At 34.8% G+C, this 17,661-nt stretch overlaps 1 non-coding gene across 1 annotated transcript; it reads right to left on the minus strand.

Moving 5' to 3' along the window:
* Nucleotides 1-2,500: 2,500 nt before the first annotated feature.
* On the minus strand, nt 2,501-2,608 carry LOC122425331. Its single transcript, XR_006264817.1, has one exon. It is a non-coding gene; the product is annotated as a U6 spliceosomal RNA (small nuclear RNA).
* Nucleotides 2,609-17,661: the final 15,053 nt, after the last annotated feature.

Raw genomic sequence — 17,661 nt, forward strand, 5'->3', positions numbered from 1 at the left:
TGTCTGTTTTACACTAGAATTCTGAAATCTCTTTTGTTCTTCATTTTGTGTCTACCTGTCAGTTTCTTATGTTTTATCAACAGAGGCTGTGAATTTGTATCTTACTCTCCAATTGCAAAACATAAGATCACTTATCTTTAATAATAATTTCCAGGATGGAAACCTTTAAAACATGTATGAGACAGAGGACATTCCAAACAGAAATAAACTGTGACTTTTATCTACACTTGCAAGTTTTATTGTCCTTGTTACAGCAGTTCTGTGAACATTCTGATGAGATCTCTCAAGAGAGAACTTCTTTCTAGGAGTGTATTTAGCTGACACATTATACCTGCTAATATCTGGGACCTGATACAGGATACAAGCCAAGCCTATGTTTTCTTCATCAGTGGCTGAACTCACCTGAGTCCTCTGGGACTCCTCTTGGGGTTGATGGGTGCTTGCCAGAATTTCACTGCAGTCTTAGTCACTTTCTACCCAGCCCTTTATACCTCCCTCAGCCCTTTTACAGGAGCCAGAGGTGAATTGTCTTCTGAAATGTTTTTCTACCCAACCTTGCTTTCTTTGTCTTTTATCTAAAAAGCCTTTATTCCCAACAAATATGTTGAATATGTAATTCTGTCTTGGCATCTATTTTTGGAGAGCCAAACTTACTTGTTCTGTTCTTTTTCATTTGTCATATGTTATCATTCCACTCAAAACAAATGAACAAATGAAGACAAAAATAAAGTTATATAAAAAAAATAATATCAAAAAAGAAAGAAAGTAATATCAAAATAAGGCATATATGTAGAGTGGTAGTTTCTGGAAATTATTTATCAGATTATAACTTGGAAGACTTGTTGGGAGGTAATTTCCATTAGCCTCTTGTGTTTCTACATATCTTATAAGTAGGGAATTGACTCTTATATTTTCCTGAACATTTTTCAAGGCTGAAACAGGGATTGTTTCTTCCTGTGGAGGCAGATAGCAGGTTTGACTGCTGTCCAGGGTAATAATCTGTCCCTCCAGGGCAAACATTTGACGGGTTTCTAGTAGATTCTTCAAAAGACTGGAGTCAAAAATTTAAAAAAATTAAAAAAAATAATAAAAGACTGGAGTCTTCTCAGTTTGTATTTCTCACTTGGGATGCAAATGACCTGTGTGGACAGCATCCACCCACCTGGGTGGCTCCACATTGCCCCATGAAACAGAGTACAAAGGGAACTAATATAAAAATCTACTCAAGAAATCTATTTTAAATTTAAAATGTAAAACAATATTTTACAAAATTATTGAATGCAGAGTAAATAACTGTTGTCTTTTTTCCCAAACACAGGTTTTGCTATCTTAATTCTCTGATAAGGTAAATACTCTTTTATTGAAAATTAGACCTTAAAATTCTGTAGACTTGTGAAAGTTATTTTGATTTGCTACTTGAGAATTCAGGAAAGAAAAACAAGTTCCCAAAACCCTATAAAGAAATCACTTAATTAGGATTTCAAAATATTTTTGTCAAACAGTGTGCCCATTGATTTAGGTGAATAGATCACTTAAGTATTTTGATTCCTTCAAAATCCACACCATTGCTTTAGATGGAAGCAGATTTCTGGTATAAATTATGCCTCTATCAGGCATTGGAGAAATGAATGACAGGACTAAGCACCTCATGTAGGAGTCTCCTCGATTACCCTTCAGCAGTCTAGCTGTCTGTGTGTTCAGTTCATGTTCAGCTATGATGATTATTTTATGCTAATAAAGTAATATTATGTAGTTTTAAACTGAGACAGGAATAAGCAAAATGAGCCTGGAGAGAACTCTGCAGCTGTGTGGATTGACTGTATAAGGTCCTTGGGGGATGTGATTATCAGAAGACTGAATCATCATTAGGATAATTAGTGTACTCGGCAACCACATTAGTGGAATTATTGTCATTGCTCACAGCTTGTCAGTGCAGGATTTTTTGATTTGGTAAGTTTCATTTTTACAAATGCGACTGACCATGTGAATGAAATCAAGAGAAGTAAACACTTTTGTTATTTCTATTCACTTCCAGAACTAACAAATGAAAAGTGAATATATTTAAGCCCAAAAGGGGGTATTTTTTTGAATTAAATGGTTATCTTGCAACTGTCCTGGATGTAAACTTAAAATAATTAAAATAAAACATGCTGTTATCTATGAACAGATTATCCATTTAATTTGCAGTGCTTATTATGAGTCAGTTCTTAAAAGATAAATATTGAGGACATTTTTGTAGTTGAGGTTGGTAGTTGAACTTTTGTAGTTGAAGTTGGTTTACAATAGTGTTAATTTCAGATGTACAGCAAAGTGATTCAGTTATTTCTGTGTGTATGTATATATATGTATATACACACATACTTAAGTATGTATTCGTTTTCAGATTCTTTTTCCTTATAGGTTTTTACAAAATATTGAATATAGTTCTGTGTGCTATACAATGGTCCTTGTTGGTTATCTACTTTATGTATAGTAGTGTGTATAAGTTAATCCTAAACTCCAAAATATGAAACAGTTCATAAATTTGCACATTATCCTTACTCAGGGGCCATACTCATCTTTTCTGTATCATTCTAATTTTTAGTTTGTGTGCTGTGGAATCCAGCATGAGGCCATTCTTATATATGTCTTAGTTATTACTTTGTTTGATACTCTGTGGATCTGCCATGAGTGTTCACATGTGGCTTGCACTCTGTAGATTCTACTTTGGAATAAATCATACCTTGAAAAAGTACAAAAGAGCTGCTCATATATAGTTAGTGTTCAGTGATACTGTTTCTGTTTGTTTGTTAAATAAGCTAAATTTCTGATTAAGGGCAGCTGCCCTCTGATCACTCTAATGACCCAATCACAGCAGAGCACTCACTGTTCAGGTCTGACAAAGCTATCTGTTCTCTCCTAGAGAATGACAGCCTTGCTCCACGTGATGCTTACAATTGTTTTCACTAGGCTGAACTTTGAAGCACAAAGCTGTCCAATTTATCATGTTTTGCTTATTTCATCAAATTGACTGGGTGAATACACACTATACAGAAACTCAGTCTTTTCAACTTCTCACCAAGTTTACCTTTTCTCAATAAGAAAGTGAAGGACCGTGTGTCTGTCCTTCCTGAAAGAGTATGAAATATTGTTGCAAGTCTTATTGTGTTTTGTCATGTACATTTGGGCCTTACATTGTTTTTTGCACCCTCTTTTCCTCCTTTTTTAATTTTTTTCATCTCTCCTGTCCCCATAGGAGTAGTCAATCTTGGCAAAATTCATAGAGCTGACTTGTTTACAAGAATACAGGGAATGGGAATAAGCTCCTTGATATTATCTTGGCAATGATTTTTTGGATACGACTCTGAAAGCAAACACAACAAATGCAAAAATTAACGAATGTGACTATGTCAGACTTAAAAACTTCTGCACAGTAAAAGAAACAACAAAATGAAAAGCAACCTGCAGAATGGGAGAAATCTTTGGCAAATCATATTTCAGTTAAGGGATTGATAATCAAAATATATAAAACACTTACACAACTCAGTGGCAACAAAAAATCCAATTAAAAACCAAGCAGTGAAACTAAATAGACATATTTCCAAAGAAGGCATTCAGATGGCCAGTGGGTACATGAAAAGATGATCAACACTATTAATTGTTGGGAAATGCATATCAAAACATCAGTAAGATATCACCTCATACCTCTTAGGATGACTATCATCAAGAAGATAAGAGATAGCAAGTGTTGGTGAGGATGTGGAAAAAAAGAGAACTCTTCATATACTGTTGGTGGGAATGTAAATTGGTACAGTTACTATGGAAAATACTATGGAGGTTCCTCAAGAATTAAAAGTAGAACTGCCATGTGGTCTAGTAGGTTCACTTCTGGGTATATACTCAAAGAAAATGGAAGCAGGATATCTAAGAGATACAATAATCTCTGTGTTTATTGTAGCATTTTTACAATGCCCAAGATAAGCAAGCAACCTAAATGCCCATCAACAGATGAATGGATCAAAGATGTTTGTGTATGTATGTATTTGATGCTTAAAAAATAGGGGTTAGAGGTCCTAACCCTCCCCACAGTGGAAAAATGGAGTGTAACTTTACAGATTTTCATGGTTCTATGTCCTCAGGTTCAACCAAACTTGAATATATTTAGTGAAAGAAGTGCTTACAAGTGGACTCAGGCATTTCAAATCCATGTTGTTTAAGTGTTTACTTTATAGACTGTACACTCGAATCATATTCAGCCATGAGAAGGAAAGATATCCTGCCTTTCCTAGTATTCTGGGTGGACCTTGAACACATTATGGAAAGTGAGATCTGTCGGACAAAGAAATACACATACTATACGATATCACTTATGCGTGGATCTAAAAATGCCGGACTCATAAAAGCAGAGAGTAAAATGGTATTTCCAGGGATTGAGGGTAGATGTATTGGACAGATGCTGTTTAAGTGTACAAACTTGGCAGTGAGTGGTAAATATATCCTGGAAGTCTAATGCATAGTATGTGAATATAGAGAACAGTATTATAGTCACCAAATTTGCTAAGAAACTGGAAGTTAATGATTTCAACCACTAAAAAGATATGATACTTGTGTAATTCAGTAGAGATTCTAATTATCATTCCAGTGGTAATCACATTACAATGTGTTAATGTATAAATTTAACACGCTGTAACCTTATACAGCTGGTGGGGGTCTTCCTTGGTGGCTCAGATGGTAAAGAATCTGCCTTCAATGCAGGAGACCTGGGTTTGATCCCTGGGTTGGGAAGATCCCCTGGAAGGGAAGGCATGGCAATCCACTCCAGTATTCTTGCCTGGAGAATCCCCATGGACAGAGGGGCCTGACGGCTACAGTCCATGGGTTCGCCAAGAATCAGACATGACTGAGCGACAAAGCACAATGTACACAGCACAACCTTATATTGACTCAATGTTGTATGTCATATAATTTTTTTAAAAAATGAATTAGGGGAATCTGACAATGGACGCGTAGAAGACAATGGCAACCCACTCCAGTACTCTTGCCTGGCAAATCCCATGGACTTAGGAGCCTTGTAGGCTGCAGTCCATGGGGTCGCTAAGAGTTGGACACAACTGAGCGACTTCACTTTCACTTTTCACTTTCATGCATTGGAGAAGGAAATGGCAACCCCCTCCAGTATTCTTGCCTGGAGAATCCCAGGGACGGGGGAGCCTGGTGGGCTCCCGTCTATGGGGTCGCACAGAGTCGGACACGACTGAAGCGACTTAGCAGCAGCAGCAGCAGCAGCAGACAATGGATGTAGGGATATCAGAACCTACTCAAACTTACTGTCTTTTTTATGGAAGATAAAAAATCATTTATTGTGTTTTCTCCATTAAAAGAGGACCCCATATGTGTACTTTGAAAAATACTAAAAACTTTTTACCAGCAAATAAATATCACAATCAATAAATGTATAAAAAGTTAAATATTTAGAGAACAAAATTCAGACATTTATAAAAGCTTATAATCAGAAGTCATGTTTTTCAGTTGTGAGGAAAAATAAAAACAAAACACTGAAAAACTAAAATATAATCCACAGATAATAAACATTACAACTCATCATAGGAATGGATTTGTAAATGAGCATAATACAGTTCTGTGTCCCCAAATAAGGGAAGGGGTACATGCCTAAAGAAGACTATACCTCTGCCTGTTTCTTCAGTAACTGTTGAAATGTAGCGCATTTTTACCTTTTCTTTTTAACTTCATAACAACAATTCTATCATTCTTTTTCAAAGAACTTTTTAATTTGTTTACTTTTGGCTGGACTGGGTCTCCATTGCTTTGTGCAGGCTTTCCTTAGTTGCGACACGTGGTGGCTACTCTTAACTGCAGTGCACGGACTTCTCACTGTGGCGGCTTTTCCTGTTGCAGATCACAGGCTGCGGGTGCAAAGGCTTCAGGGGCTGCAACACAGGAGCTGGTAGACCCTTGAGTGTGGGCTCAGTGGTTGTGGCACATGGGCTTATTTGCTCCACGGCATGTGGAATTTTCTGGACCAGGGATTGAACCTGTGTCCCCTGCATTGGCAGGCAGATTCTTATCCACTGAGCCACGAGAGAAATACTCTATCTTTCTTTATAAAATCTCTGTTCCAACAGCTTTCATAATACTCAATTTATTGCATATAATAAGAGCTTACTAGAGTCAAGAGACACTAAAGAACATTTAGTAAACAACTAGATGAATATAATTAACTCTGATTCAGTTCTATATAAATTAGTTAATAATAGCTATGAAAATCCAATTGTAGCTAAAGCACAGGCATTTTCCCCACACAAATTGTTTTAGTAGGAGTATCAATTTTAAATGGTAAATGATTTGAAAATTATACTGACCAAATCACTGTAGGCTACTAAACATTCTAATCAGAATATCTACATGTTTCATTCTAAACCATTCATACTTGTTACCATTAAGAGTTGGCTATTCAAGAAAAGTGTTTTTTCATCAGAGAGAATTAATCCTCTTGATAAATTCCTCCTATATTTCAGGTACTTGGGCACTGTAATTTTTATTTTATCTAATCTTTTCTTTATTGTAACTGTTACGTGTAATGGATGAGGTTAGTTATTTTCTTTGCTTTTTAGTCTGAGTGGATCTAGATATAAGTAGATGCATAAGTGAATATGCAATAGATATTTCCCTATGTTATTTCATATACTGAAATAGAATGTATGTAGAAGAAGTTTTTACAAGTCCATAGTTAACTGTAAGATAAAGTTTAGAGTTAAAATCACAGATATCGACATAATTTATTAGTTTGTGTTTTTTTTTCTTTTTTGGCCTTTCTGTAGAGCTTACAGGATCTTAGTTCCCTGACCAGGAATGGAAGCCATGCCACCTGAAGTGGAAGCAAATCTCTATGAGTTTATCTTAATTCAGACATCATTGATAAATATGCTTATATGAAATGCTTTTCTTTTTCATTTTGTTCTAAGAATGCTTTAATATCTGAATAGGCTCAGAATGCCTTGACATTTCTCTTAATTCCCTGAGTGATTTAACTCATCATCTTAGAGCTCTTCCCAAAGCCAAAACTCTTTGTCATCAGTGAATTCTTCACATCCATAGACAAAGACAATAATATGCATCTCTTTCTGAGGCCTGGACTCCTAATTATAGAAATCAAAGCCCTTATTTTTAATATTTATGCGTGTGATTTCTAAGGTGCCATTTTCTTTTTTTTTAATTTAGTTTTATTTTTAATTGGAGGATAAGTCTTTTATAATATTGTATTGGTTTCTGCCATACATCAACAGGAATCAGCCATAGGCTCCCTCCCTCTTAAACCTCCCTCCGTCCTCAGACCCCATCCTACACCTCTAGATTGTCACAGAGCACTGGATTTTATTCCTTGTGTCATAAAGCAAATTCCCATTGGATATCTATTTTACATATGGTAGTGTATATGTTTCAGTGCTGCTATCTCAAATCATCCCACCCTTTCTTTCCCCTCCTGTGTTCAAAAGTCTGTTCACTCTGTATAATAGGTTCTAGATTCATCCACTTCATTAGATCTGAGTCAAATGCATTTATTTTTATGAGTGAGTACTATTCCATTGTATATATGTACCACATCTTCTTTATTCATTCATCTGTCAGTGGATGTCTAGGTTGCTTCCATGTCCTGGTGATTTTCTTAAATACTTGGACCGCATTGAAATTCGTGGTTGATCATTATCTTAGCCTTATTCTATAGATGGAGAAAATCTTAGACCTAACATTGCATAACATTTATTATGCTTACCTAGTCAGGGCCAGGTACTTCACTTGTTATTTATTTATTTGTTATGTACCACATTGTTGTTATATCCATTTTTTCAGCTGAGGAGGCAGTCTCAGAGGGTAATTATCTAACTTATGGTCCTGCCACTAAAATTAGTAGAAGTAGAATTTAATCTTATTTCTGTCTGACATCATAATTCATGTTATATATGTTTTGATATTAAGCACATTACTACTACTATAAAGTAGATTGTGGTGTCCATGGGAATGAGCCTGGCAGACCTTAATTACAAGCAGCGTCATTGACCAAGGGTTCCAGTCACTGCACTCTGAAAACCATTTACACTAAGGCCAGTCTAAGAATGAGTACAGCAAGGATACCAAGGTGAATCCATTCCTAGGAGCACAGGTCTTTTCTGAAGGCCGATCTTGGCTTGAACATTCCCCACTGCCTTCCTTGTTGGACCTTTTTTAGACTGTACAGCAGCCTAGGACACACACATCCACTTCTTCTCTTCCTCTCCTTTTCTCAGGGTGTGACTTGCTTTGCAATCTTACTAGTGGCTCTCACACAGACATTTTCCCTAGTAAAATCCTTGCACATTAAAAAAAAAAAAAGTAGCAAGCCATTCCCATGAACTTTTACGGTTCTAGTGATCAGGAGTATGTGAAGATTTCCCCTCCAAATTGAAAGAAAAGGGCTAAATCTTGCATTCCCTATCACAAAGAAAGACGCACAGTGCCTGGTAGGCCTTTTTTGGGTTCTAGGACTCCCAAAGTGCTTTGCTAGAACTTAAAATTGCGTGACGGTCTAGGAAGATTCTTCGCAGCCATCTGTCCCTATCTCCACCTGGAATCACACTTCTGTCACTGTCGGAGGCTCTCTCAGTCTCACCTGGTTTTTTACCTAGTTTGTCTCACACAGTCTTTGCTCCTAACAAAACCTGTGTATTTTAATCCTGTCTTGACATCTGCTTCTTAGAAGACACTGACTTACATGTATGTTAATCAAAAACTATATTATATTGTATGACTTTTACTGGTGAAATGATTAGACCAGGCAATATGGGATTAATTGTGCTAATAAAAGCAATTTCCTTTCATATGTTGATGAAAATTTGTTACAAGTGAGTTAAGCAAGGTCACTACAATTGTGAAAATGACAAATTAATGAGAACTGTGTTTGCCACAAGGGTAACAACCAACTAAAAACATTGTTATTAAGTAATCTATGTAAATATTATGAGAACTACAATTAAAGTGTGTAAATTTTCTAAGTAGACAATAAAGGAAACAAAGGGAAAAAATTTCTAAGTAGACAATAAAGGAAATAGACTTTTAATTATGGGGGAACCAATTCAATGCATTAGCGATAATTAGAGAAATAATGAAAAGGTCAAGAGACAATTTGTTGACAAACAGTTCATTTATTGACTTTTATATCTGGCTATCATGCAGTGAGATGGGCATTCTCATAATATTTATCAGATTGTACTTTCTCATTAATATTTTCTTGCATTTGTCAAGAACTAAAAATTATTCATACCCTTTATCCCAACTGTTTTTTTTGTTGTTGTTGAAAATCTTTAGAGATTAATAAAAAATAATTATCATAGTTTATGGATTCAGGTATGCAATAATAAATATAATAAAATATTTAAAAAGATATCTCAGGAAAATACATTTGTATTATTTGCAATGAATTGTCAAGTGTAAATTTCATACTGAGCTTCAGGTTATATGAAGAGGGTCTTCTATGTTTATTCATAACAGAAGTACACAATCTGACACAATGCCTGAATTGTTATAAGCAATTATTAAATAATTATGGAGTAAATTTTAAAATTGTTAATGACCAGTTAATGCACATGAAATAATGGAAACAAGTAAATATTAGGAAATAGTATAAATTATTAAACATATAGTCTATGTTAAACATATATTGTATGTTTAAACATACAGATTAAAGTGTGAGATGCAGTAACCAAAAGTCATTCCAAAGATAACAACCTTTACTTTCCAATATACAGATTATTTATAATAATTTTCTTTACACTAGTCAGAATTTCTTTTTCAACAAAATTTTTCTTAAATTGGAAAATAAAGTATTCAAAAGGAATAAATTAAACAGAAGTCTTGAGAAACAGCTTTCAGCAGAAAAGTTAGGAACAAATAGTCTACTTAGAACACCAACACTAGTTCCTTTGTTAATGACAGAGACCATTTACCCAAACCCCTACAAAAAGCTTTAATCCTTCCAGAGTCCCAAACATAAATGCCCTGACACTGTGGTCTATTCATGATATGATTTAGAATCCACTGTACTGATATTTGTTCTGTATCAGTCTAAGGTTGTTATAATAAAATACCAGAAGATTGGGTGGCTTGAACAACAGAAATTAATTTTTTTTATAGTTCTGGAGGCTGGAAGTCCAAGATCAAAGTGAGAGAAGGTTTGGTTTCTCCTGAGGCCTCTCTCCTTAGCTTGTAAGTGTCCTCATGTGACCTTTTCTCTGCATGCACATCATAGGTATGTCTCCCTCATAAGTTCCACTCATTGGGCCTCATTTAACCTAGATTATTTCCTTAAAATCTATATCTCTAAATACAGTGACACTGGGAGTTAGGACTTCAGAGTATGAATTTGAGGAGAACACAATTAATACCTTCCTAGTTCTATTTTGTGTGATTGTATATATAATCAACGTTGTTAACTCTTTGACATGGAGCATAAATTCTATGTGAAAGTGGACCTCTTAAAAGTTTTAATGCAAATTTCCTTTAATAACTACAATTCAGACATTATATAAAGGTTTTAATCTATTCATCCATAGTTTAATCTGTTTATCCATAGAACAACAGACTGGTTCCAAATAGGAAAAGGAGTATGTCAAGGCTGTATATTGTCACCCTGCTTATTTAACTTATATGCAGAGTACATCATGAGAAACACTGGGCTGGAGAAGCATAAGCTGGAATCAAGATTGCCGGGAGAAATATCAATAACCTCAGATATGCAGATGACACCACCCTTATGGCAGAAAGTGAAGAAGAACTAAAGAACCTCTTGATAAAAGTGAAAGAGGAGAGTGAGGAAGTTGGCTTAAAGCTCAACATTCAGAAAACAAAAATCATGGCATCTAGTCCCATCACTTCATGGCAAATAGATGGAGAAAAGTGGAAACAGTGTCAGACTATTTTTTTGGGCTCCAAAATCTCTGCAGATGGTGACTGCAGACATGAAATAAAAAGACGCTTACTCCTTGGGAGAAAAGTTATGACCAACCTAGACAGCATGTTAAAAAGCAGAGACATTACTTTGCCAACAAAGGTCCATCTAGTCAAGGCTATGGTTTTTCCAGTGGTCATGTATGGATGTGAGAGTTGAACTATAAAGAAAACAGCGCTGAAGAATTGATGCTTTTGAACTGTGGTGTTGGAGAAGACTCTTGAGAGTCCCTTGGACTGCAAGGAGATCCAACCAGTCCATCCTAAAGGAGATCAGTCCTGAATGTTCATTGGAAGGACTGATGTTGAAGCTGAAACTCCAGTACTTTGGCCACCTGATGCAAAGAGCTGACTCATTTGAAAAGACCCTAATACTGGAAAAGATTGAAAGCAGGAAGGGAAGGGACAACAAAGGATGAGATGGTTGGATGGTATCACCAACTCAATGGACATGAATTTGGGTAAACTCCGGGAGTTGGTGATGGACAGGGAGGCCTGGCGTGCTGCAGTCCATGGGGTCACAAAGAGTCAGACACGATTGAGTGACTGAACTGAACTGATTCATAGTTTAACCTTGAACTTTGAAGGTTTTCACATGTGACTCATTTTGCTTTCTCAGCAATGACTTAATTTTGTATATGAATTTTGGAGACTCTGAGGATTTACTTGACCTTATATAGTAATTTGTGCTCAGTTGTGTCCAACTCTTTGTGCCCTCATGGTATATAGTCTGCCAGGCTCCTCTGTCCGTGGACTTCCTCAGGCAAGAATAGTGGAATGGGGTGCCATTTCCTACTCTAAGGAATCATCCCAACCCAAGGATCAAACCTGCGTCTTTCGGGTCTCTTGTGTCTCCTGCATTGGTAGGTGGATTCTTTACCACTAATGCCACCTGGGACGGAGAAGGCAATGGCACCCCCTGCAGTATTCTTGCCTGGAGGATCCCAGGGAGGGGGGAGCTTGGTGGGCTGCCCTCTATGGGGTCGCACAGAGTCGGGCACAACTCAAGTGACTTAGCAATGCCACCTGGGAAACCCGTATGATATTTTAGGTCAGTATAATCAGTTCAGTTCAGTCAGTCAGTCATGTCTGACTCTATAATATTCATATTTGTTATTTTAAAGGTTTTAATAGTCATTAGTGAAAATAAGCATTATTCCAGTTCCAAGATGTTGTTGTCCTTGAGAATCAGAGACTTGAATGAGGGAAAAACTAAGGAACTGATCATAGACTAATAGCATCCAGAAATTCATAGTAGTTTTTGTAGGCTATTAAAGCTCAGAGCTATAGGCTATAACTTACCACATATAGGGGTAAAACAATTTTCTCAGTGTAATTTAATATTCTGAATTCCAGCATAATGAGCACAGATTACTGTGTTACTATGCTGTTGGTTTCATTATATTTCAAGTCATCTAACAGGATTCATAATAAAAAAAAGTCTATTGATAATTATTGGCAAATGAAATTGATAAATGATAGATGGGGAAGAATTTTTTGGGCAGGATTTTTGAAAAATTAGAACTCATATGAAAATCACAGGTTACCACTAACCATCAGAAAACTGTTGAGGAACTGCATATTTTTTGAGTATATCTGAAAGAGTAGTGAGTAGTAAAGTAATTTAACTATGTGATGCTACATTTTAGTAGCCAATGGGATGGTTATTAGGGCATCATATTGTGTATATCATCACTGCTATACTGAAGGCTGTTTACGACAGCTTCTCCAATGAATGCTGTCATTCTAGCCAGTTTAACAGTATGTGTCCCCCCTTCCCCCACAGTGGCCCCTTTTATAACCTGTGAGACTAATCAAAAGAACCATTCAATAAATATGTCAAAATAATCTATATGTTCCTTCTCTGCATGGTCCCATGTTTGTCCCTACCCAATAAACTAATGAAAACCAAATTCAATTTAGAAAAAAGCTACATTATATATGTATATATATATAAAGCACATATGAAAAGTGAAGTTGCTCAGTCCTGTCTGACTCTTTGCGACCCCATGGACTGTAGCCTATTGGGCTCCTCCATCCATGGAATTTTCCAGGCAAGAGTACTGGAGTGGCTTGCCATTTCCTTCTCCAATAAAGCACATATATATTAATTTTCTATGCTCAGCATGAAAAACAGCAGTGCTGTTTCCTCTTGATACAAGAGAAAACTAAGAACATAGAAAGAGACTGTCTCAAAGCCATGATGAGAAAAAGATGGAGGTTTAGAAATTTCATTAAAGTAAGCAATCTCCAAAATATAATCTGAAAATTTTGGGAGAGGTGCATAGGAAAAATGAACTGAAAATGAAAAATAATATAGATTGAAGAATTTATTTTCAGTGGGGAATCTGGAAGTTAGAAACAGATCGGTGTGACACAGCAAGTGAATCAGAATTACTCTATATCCAGCTGGCTGTTTACTTTAGAGAAATGAAAACTTCTGTTCACATGAAACTGGGCAGGAATATATCTTTAAATCACTGTAAACTACTCACACCAGTCTTTTAATAGGTGAATGGATGAACTAGAGTACATCCATTCAATGGAATAATACGAAGCAAGAAAAAGGAACGAACTATTGGTAAACCCAGTATTAGAGGTGACTCTAAGGCATTTTGCTGAATGAAGAAGTCATTTCCCAAACCTTACATACTATAGGATGCTATTTTATATGATGTTTTAGCGAAGGGAAGCACTATATGAACAGAGATCAGTGGATGTCAGAGGTTAGGTTTGGAGGGAGTGTTGACTACAGAGGGAGCACAAATGGGTTTTGGGGATGATGGGCTTCTTCTGTATCCTTATTGTAGTGGTCATTAGACAAACTTATACATGTACTAAAACTCATAGACTTGTACACCAAAGTCAGTGAATTTTTGATGCTTATACTTTAATATTAGACATAACACAAAAGAAAGGAATGAATGGACATAAACAGAGGGAGAAGGAAAGAGATGAAGAAGAAAGGGGAAAATGGGAAGGGATAGTTTCATGCTAATTTGACAAAGTTGTGGAAATCTTTAGCTATTCCTAAGAAAATTTCTAAGAAAATGAGCACCAGCTTGCTTCATTTGCAATATCCAGTGGTTAAAATAGTTCAGTCTTCTGAAGAAGATAGCAACAGAATCTCCATTTTTACTTTATGTATCTGATGAAACCTAAAGTATGTTTCAACTAAGTCCAATATAAAAATTAACAAATAAGTTTTGAATTTTATCAAAGTAGTTTGAAATTGACTGATGTACATTGTTAAATTATAAATACAGTAACAGATTTTTAATATTATAACCTTAAAAATTACATGAGCTTTTATTTTAAAATTTCGTGCCATTATAATACATAATATTATTTATTCTCATAAAACATCTTCACCATTTTTATTGATGAGCTAGTTCTTTACATTCTACGTTTATATGGCATGCCATTATATTGAGTGTTAATATATTATGAGATAGGTATTGAGATTTTATGCTCAGGAGACAGAAAACTTGGTGTGAAGTTAGATTTCTTTGTTATGAAATATGAGTTACATATTTTAGGATAGGAAAAGCTCTAGTAGTAGAGGTCATTTTGAGTTACAATAATGTGAATTGATCTGGTTGCCATAGAGTTAAAAATGCTACTGTATAAATGTATGGTGATTAATCGCTAAGTCATGTCCAACTCTTGGGACACCATGGACTGTAGCCCACCAGGCTCCTCTGTCCATGGGATTTCCCAGGCAAGAATGCTAGAATAGGTTGCCATTCCTTTCTCCAGTATATATGTATGGTTGGCCAACAAAGTTCATTCGAGTTTTTCTAGAACATCTTACAGAAAAACCGAAACGAATTTTGTTGGCCAACCAAATAAAACAGCACTGTCCTTTGTACATAATAAATTACCAGTTATTATTTTGACTGTTCACAAATACATCTATAGTCAATACATACTTTAAAATATGAATAAATACTCAAATTATTAGATTATCATTATTTCAACAATAATTCATATCCTCTACAGTGAAACATGTTCAGTAACTTTATAACCTATACTTAAGTAGGCACTTTATGTATGTAACAATTGAGTGTATTTTACTGTTTATTTGCATAATTTAAATGAAGGTAATTCAAAAATTGCAGTGTAGCATGCATCATAAATTTTATTTTCATTAAAAATATTTTTAGTTACTGTTGGAAGAATTAAACATTGGTGTTTTTTTCTGTACCACTAGAGGCCATCATATCCTTTCTTAAACAAATAAAGTACATATGCAAATCAAAACCTTAATTTGAGAGGCATTTATAAATAATCTAGAAGAATTCATATGTTGTATAACAGAATGGATACCATGTGGTTTCAGGGTGGAAAGCTCCTCTCTGCTTCACAGCTTTACATACTTGATTTGATTGGTAGCTATAACTGAAGGAACCTTGATTTTCTGGTGGAAAGACTGACTTATGTTATGGCAAATTTTAAGAAAATTTTTAAAAAGTAAAAATTGCATGAGAATATTTCAGAATTCATCAAAGATTTTGTCATGTAAATTATTTTTAGTTACATTCTTTGAAATGTAACTTTGAAGAATAAGATTCCCATCAAGTGAATGAAAAACTTTAGAAATCTTGAAGTGTATTACTTTTTAATGTGAAGTGATGATAACCAACAGAGTTATGGTATTTATTTCTCTTTAAGAAAAACTGTGAGATACTTTTAAAGAAATACATAATAATATCATGCATATGTGAAGGGGAAAAAGTATGAAAGTACTGAAGTAATTCCAAAAGTTAGCATAAAATTTCCATCTTGTTTTTCATTTTAGTGAATTCAGATTTTATGATTTGCATAATAATCTCTCAAGCTGCTTTTCTGAGGTTAGAACACAAAATCAGCAAGTTTACTGCTGTTGTGCCTTTATCATTAGGTGATCTTCTAGAGTTACTATAAGAGAAATTTATGTAAATAAATTATTGTTGTAACACATTATTTATTTTTATTATGAAGTTTACTCTTCCCCCAAAAATAGTAATGGGAAAACATTATTAAAATAATATCCATCTTAATATATATGTAGTATGTTTTGAAGGTCAGGTAGGTATATGAATTAAACCATAAAATTACCTGTAATAATTACAGCTATCTTTCGAACATGATCTGTATTATTGCCAGAGTATGAAAATCATTTGAAATCTTGATACATTAGCAATTAAAGAGCAATGATGTACCTTAATGGCCCTGATTAAGTGATATAGAAAAATTAAACTCCACCATAATTTTACACTTTATTGTATATAGAACCACTGATTAAAATATCATTGCAATCTTCTTAGATAATTACAGGAGAGGTAGGAGATTTTCAGAGACAAAATGATTTTCTCTTGAATTCAGGAAAGTAGAACCAAACCGTTTAAAAACAAAAGCTGATCACATATTCTTGGGTTATATAACATTCAAAAATCCTTATCTGTGTTAATGGGGAAAGGTCTGTAATAAGTTATTTTACATTTCAAAGTAACAAGACTAATACATGCTATTTTATTAGCTGGTAGATAATTCTTTTCTAAATGTAATCAATGCGTGTTTATAATGGTGGAATTTTTCATTAAAATGGGACAAATTTCTTATGATTTCACTGAGGTTGACGACCTGTTTAAATCTTAGACACGCAAATGTAGTCCATTTAAAATGATACTAAAAATTATGAAGTTATATCAGATCATTTTTGTTTCAAATTTTTAAGAACATCCAAGATAAAGAATACAGCCAAATTAGGTTGTGAACTTTTGTTACTATCAAGAAATATGAATTATTATTTTACTGTTTTCCTTATTCATTCATTTGTTGGTGACTACTTAGGTTGTTTCCATATCATCTGATATGAACTTGAGTGTATAGATGTCTCTTGATATCCTGGTTTTCCTTTTTTTGGGTATATACTCAGAAGTAGAATTGCTGGATCACATGTTCTATTTTTAAAGTTTTGAGGGCTATCCATCCATATTGTTTTCCATAGTGGTTGCACTAATATACCTCCCAAACAAGAGTGCGTGTTAACTTCTTTTCCTGTACGTCCCCCGCAACACTTGTTATCCCTCTTCTTTTCAGTGATAGTCAGTGAAACAATATAAGGGAATAACTCACTGTAGTTCTGATTTCCATTTCTCTGGTGATTAATGGTACTGAGCATCTTTTCAGGTCCCTATTGGCCATTTGTATGTCTTCATCAGTAAATGTCTATTCAGTTCCTCTGCCTATTTTTCAATCAGCTTGTCTTCCTTTTGATATTATGAGTACTTAGTTATTTTGGAAATTAACCCTTTATCATAAATGTGATTTGTAAATACTTTCTCTTATTCCATAAGTTGTTTTTTCACTTTTGATGGTTTCCTTTATTGTGCAGAATCTTTGTAGTTTGAGGTAGCCCCACTATATCAAACAAAAGCTGAATCACATATTCTTGGGTTACATGACATTCAAAAAACCTTATCTGTGTTAATGAGGAAAGGTCTGTAACAAGTTATTTTACAGCTCAAATTAACAAAACTAATATATGTTATTTTATTAGCTGGTAGATAAAAAAACTTCTAAATATAGAATTTTTTTTAGAAAGGATTAGAGTAGACATCCTTGCACTTGTTGACTTTTCTTTTGGTTTCAAATCCAAACTATCATTGTTAAGACCAATGTCAAGGTGCTTAGCCCCTA

This window comes from Cervus canadensis, chromosome 1 (assembly GCF_019320065.1).
Source record: "Cervus canadensis isolate Bull #8, Minnesota chromosome 1, ASM1932006v1, whole genome shotgun sequence".
Classification (NCBI taxonomy): Eukaryota; Metazoa; Chordata; class Mammalia; order Artiodactyla; family Cervidae; genus Cervus; species Cervus canadensis.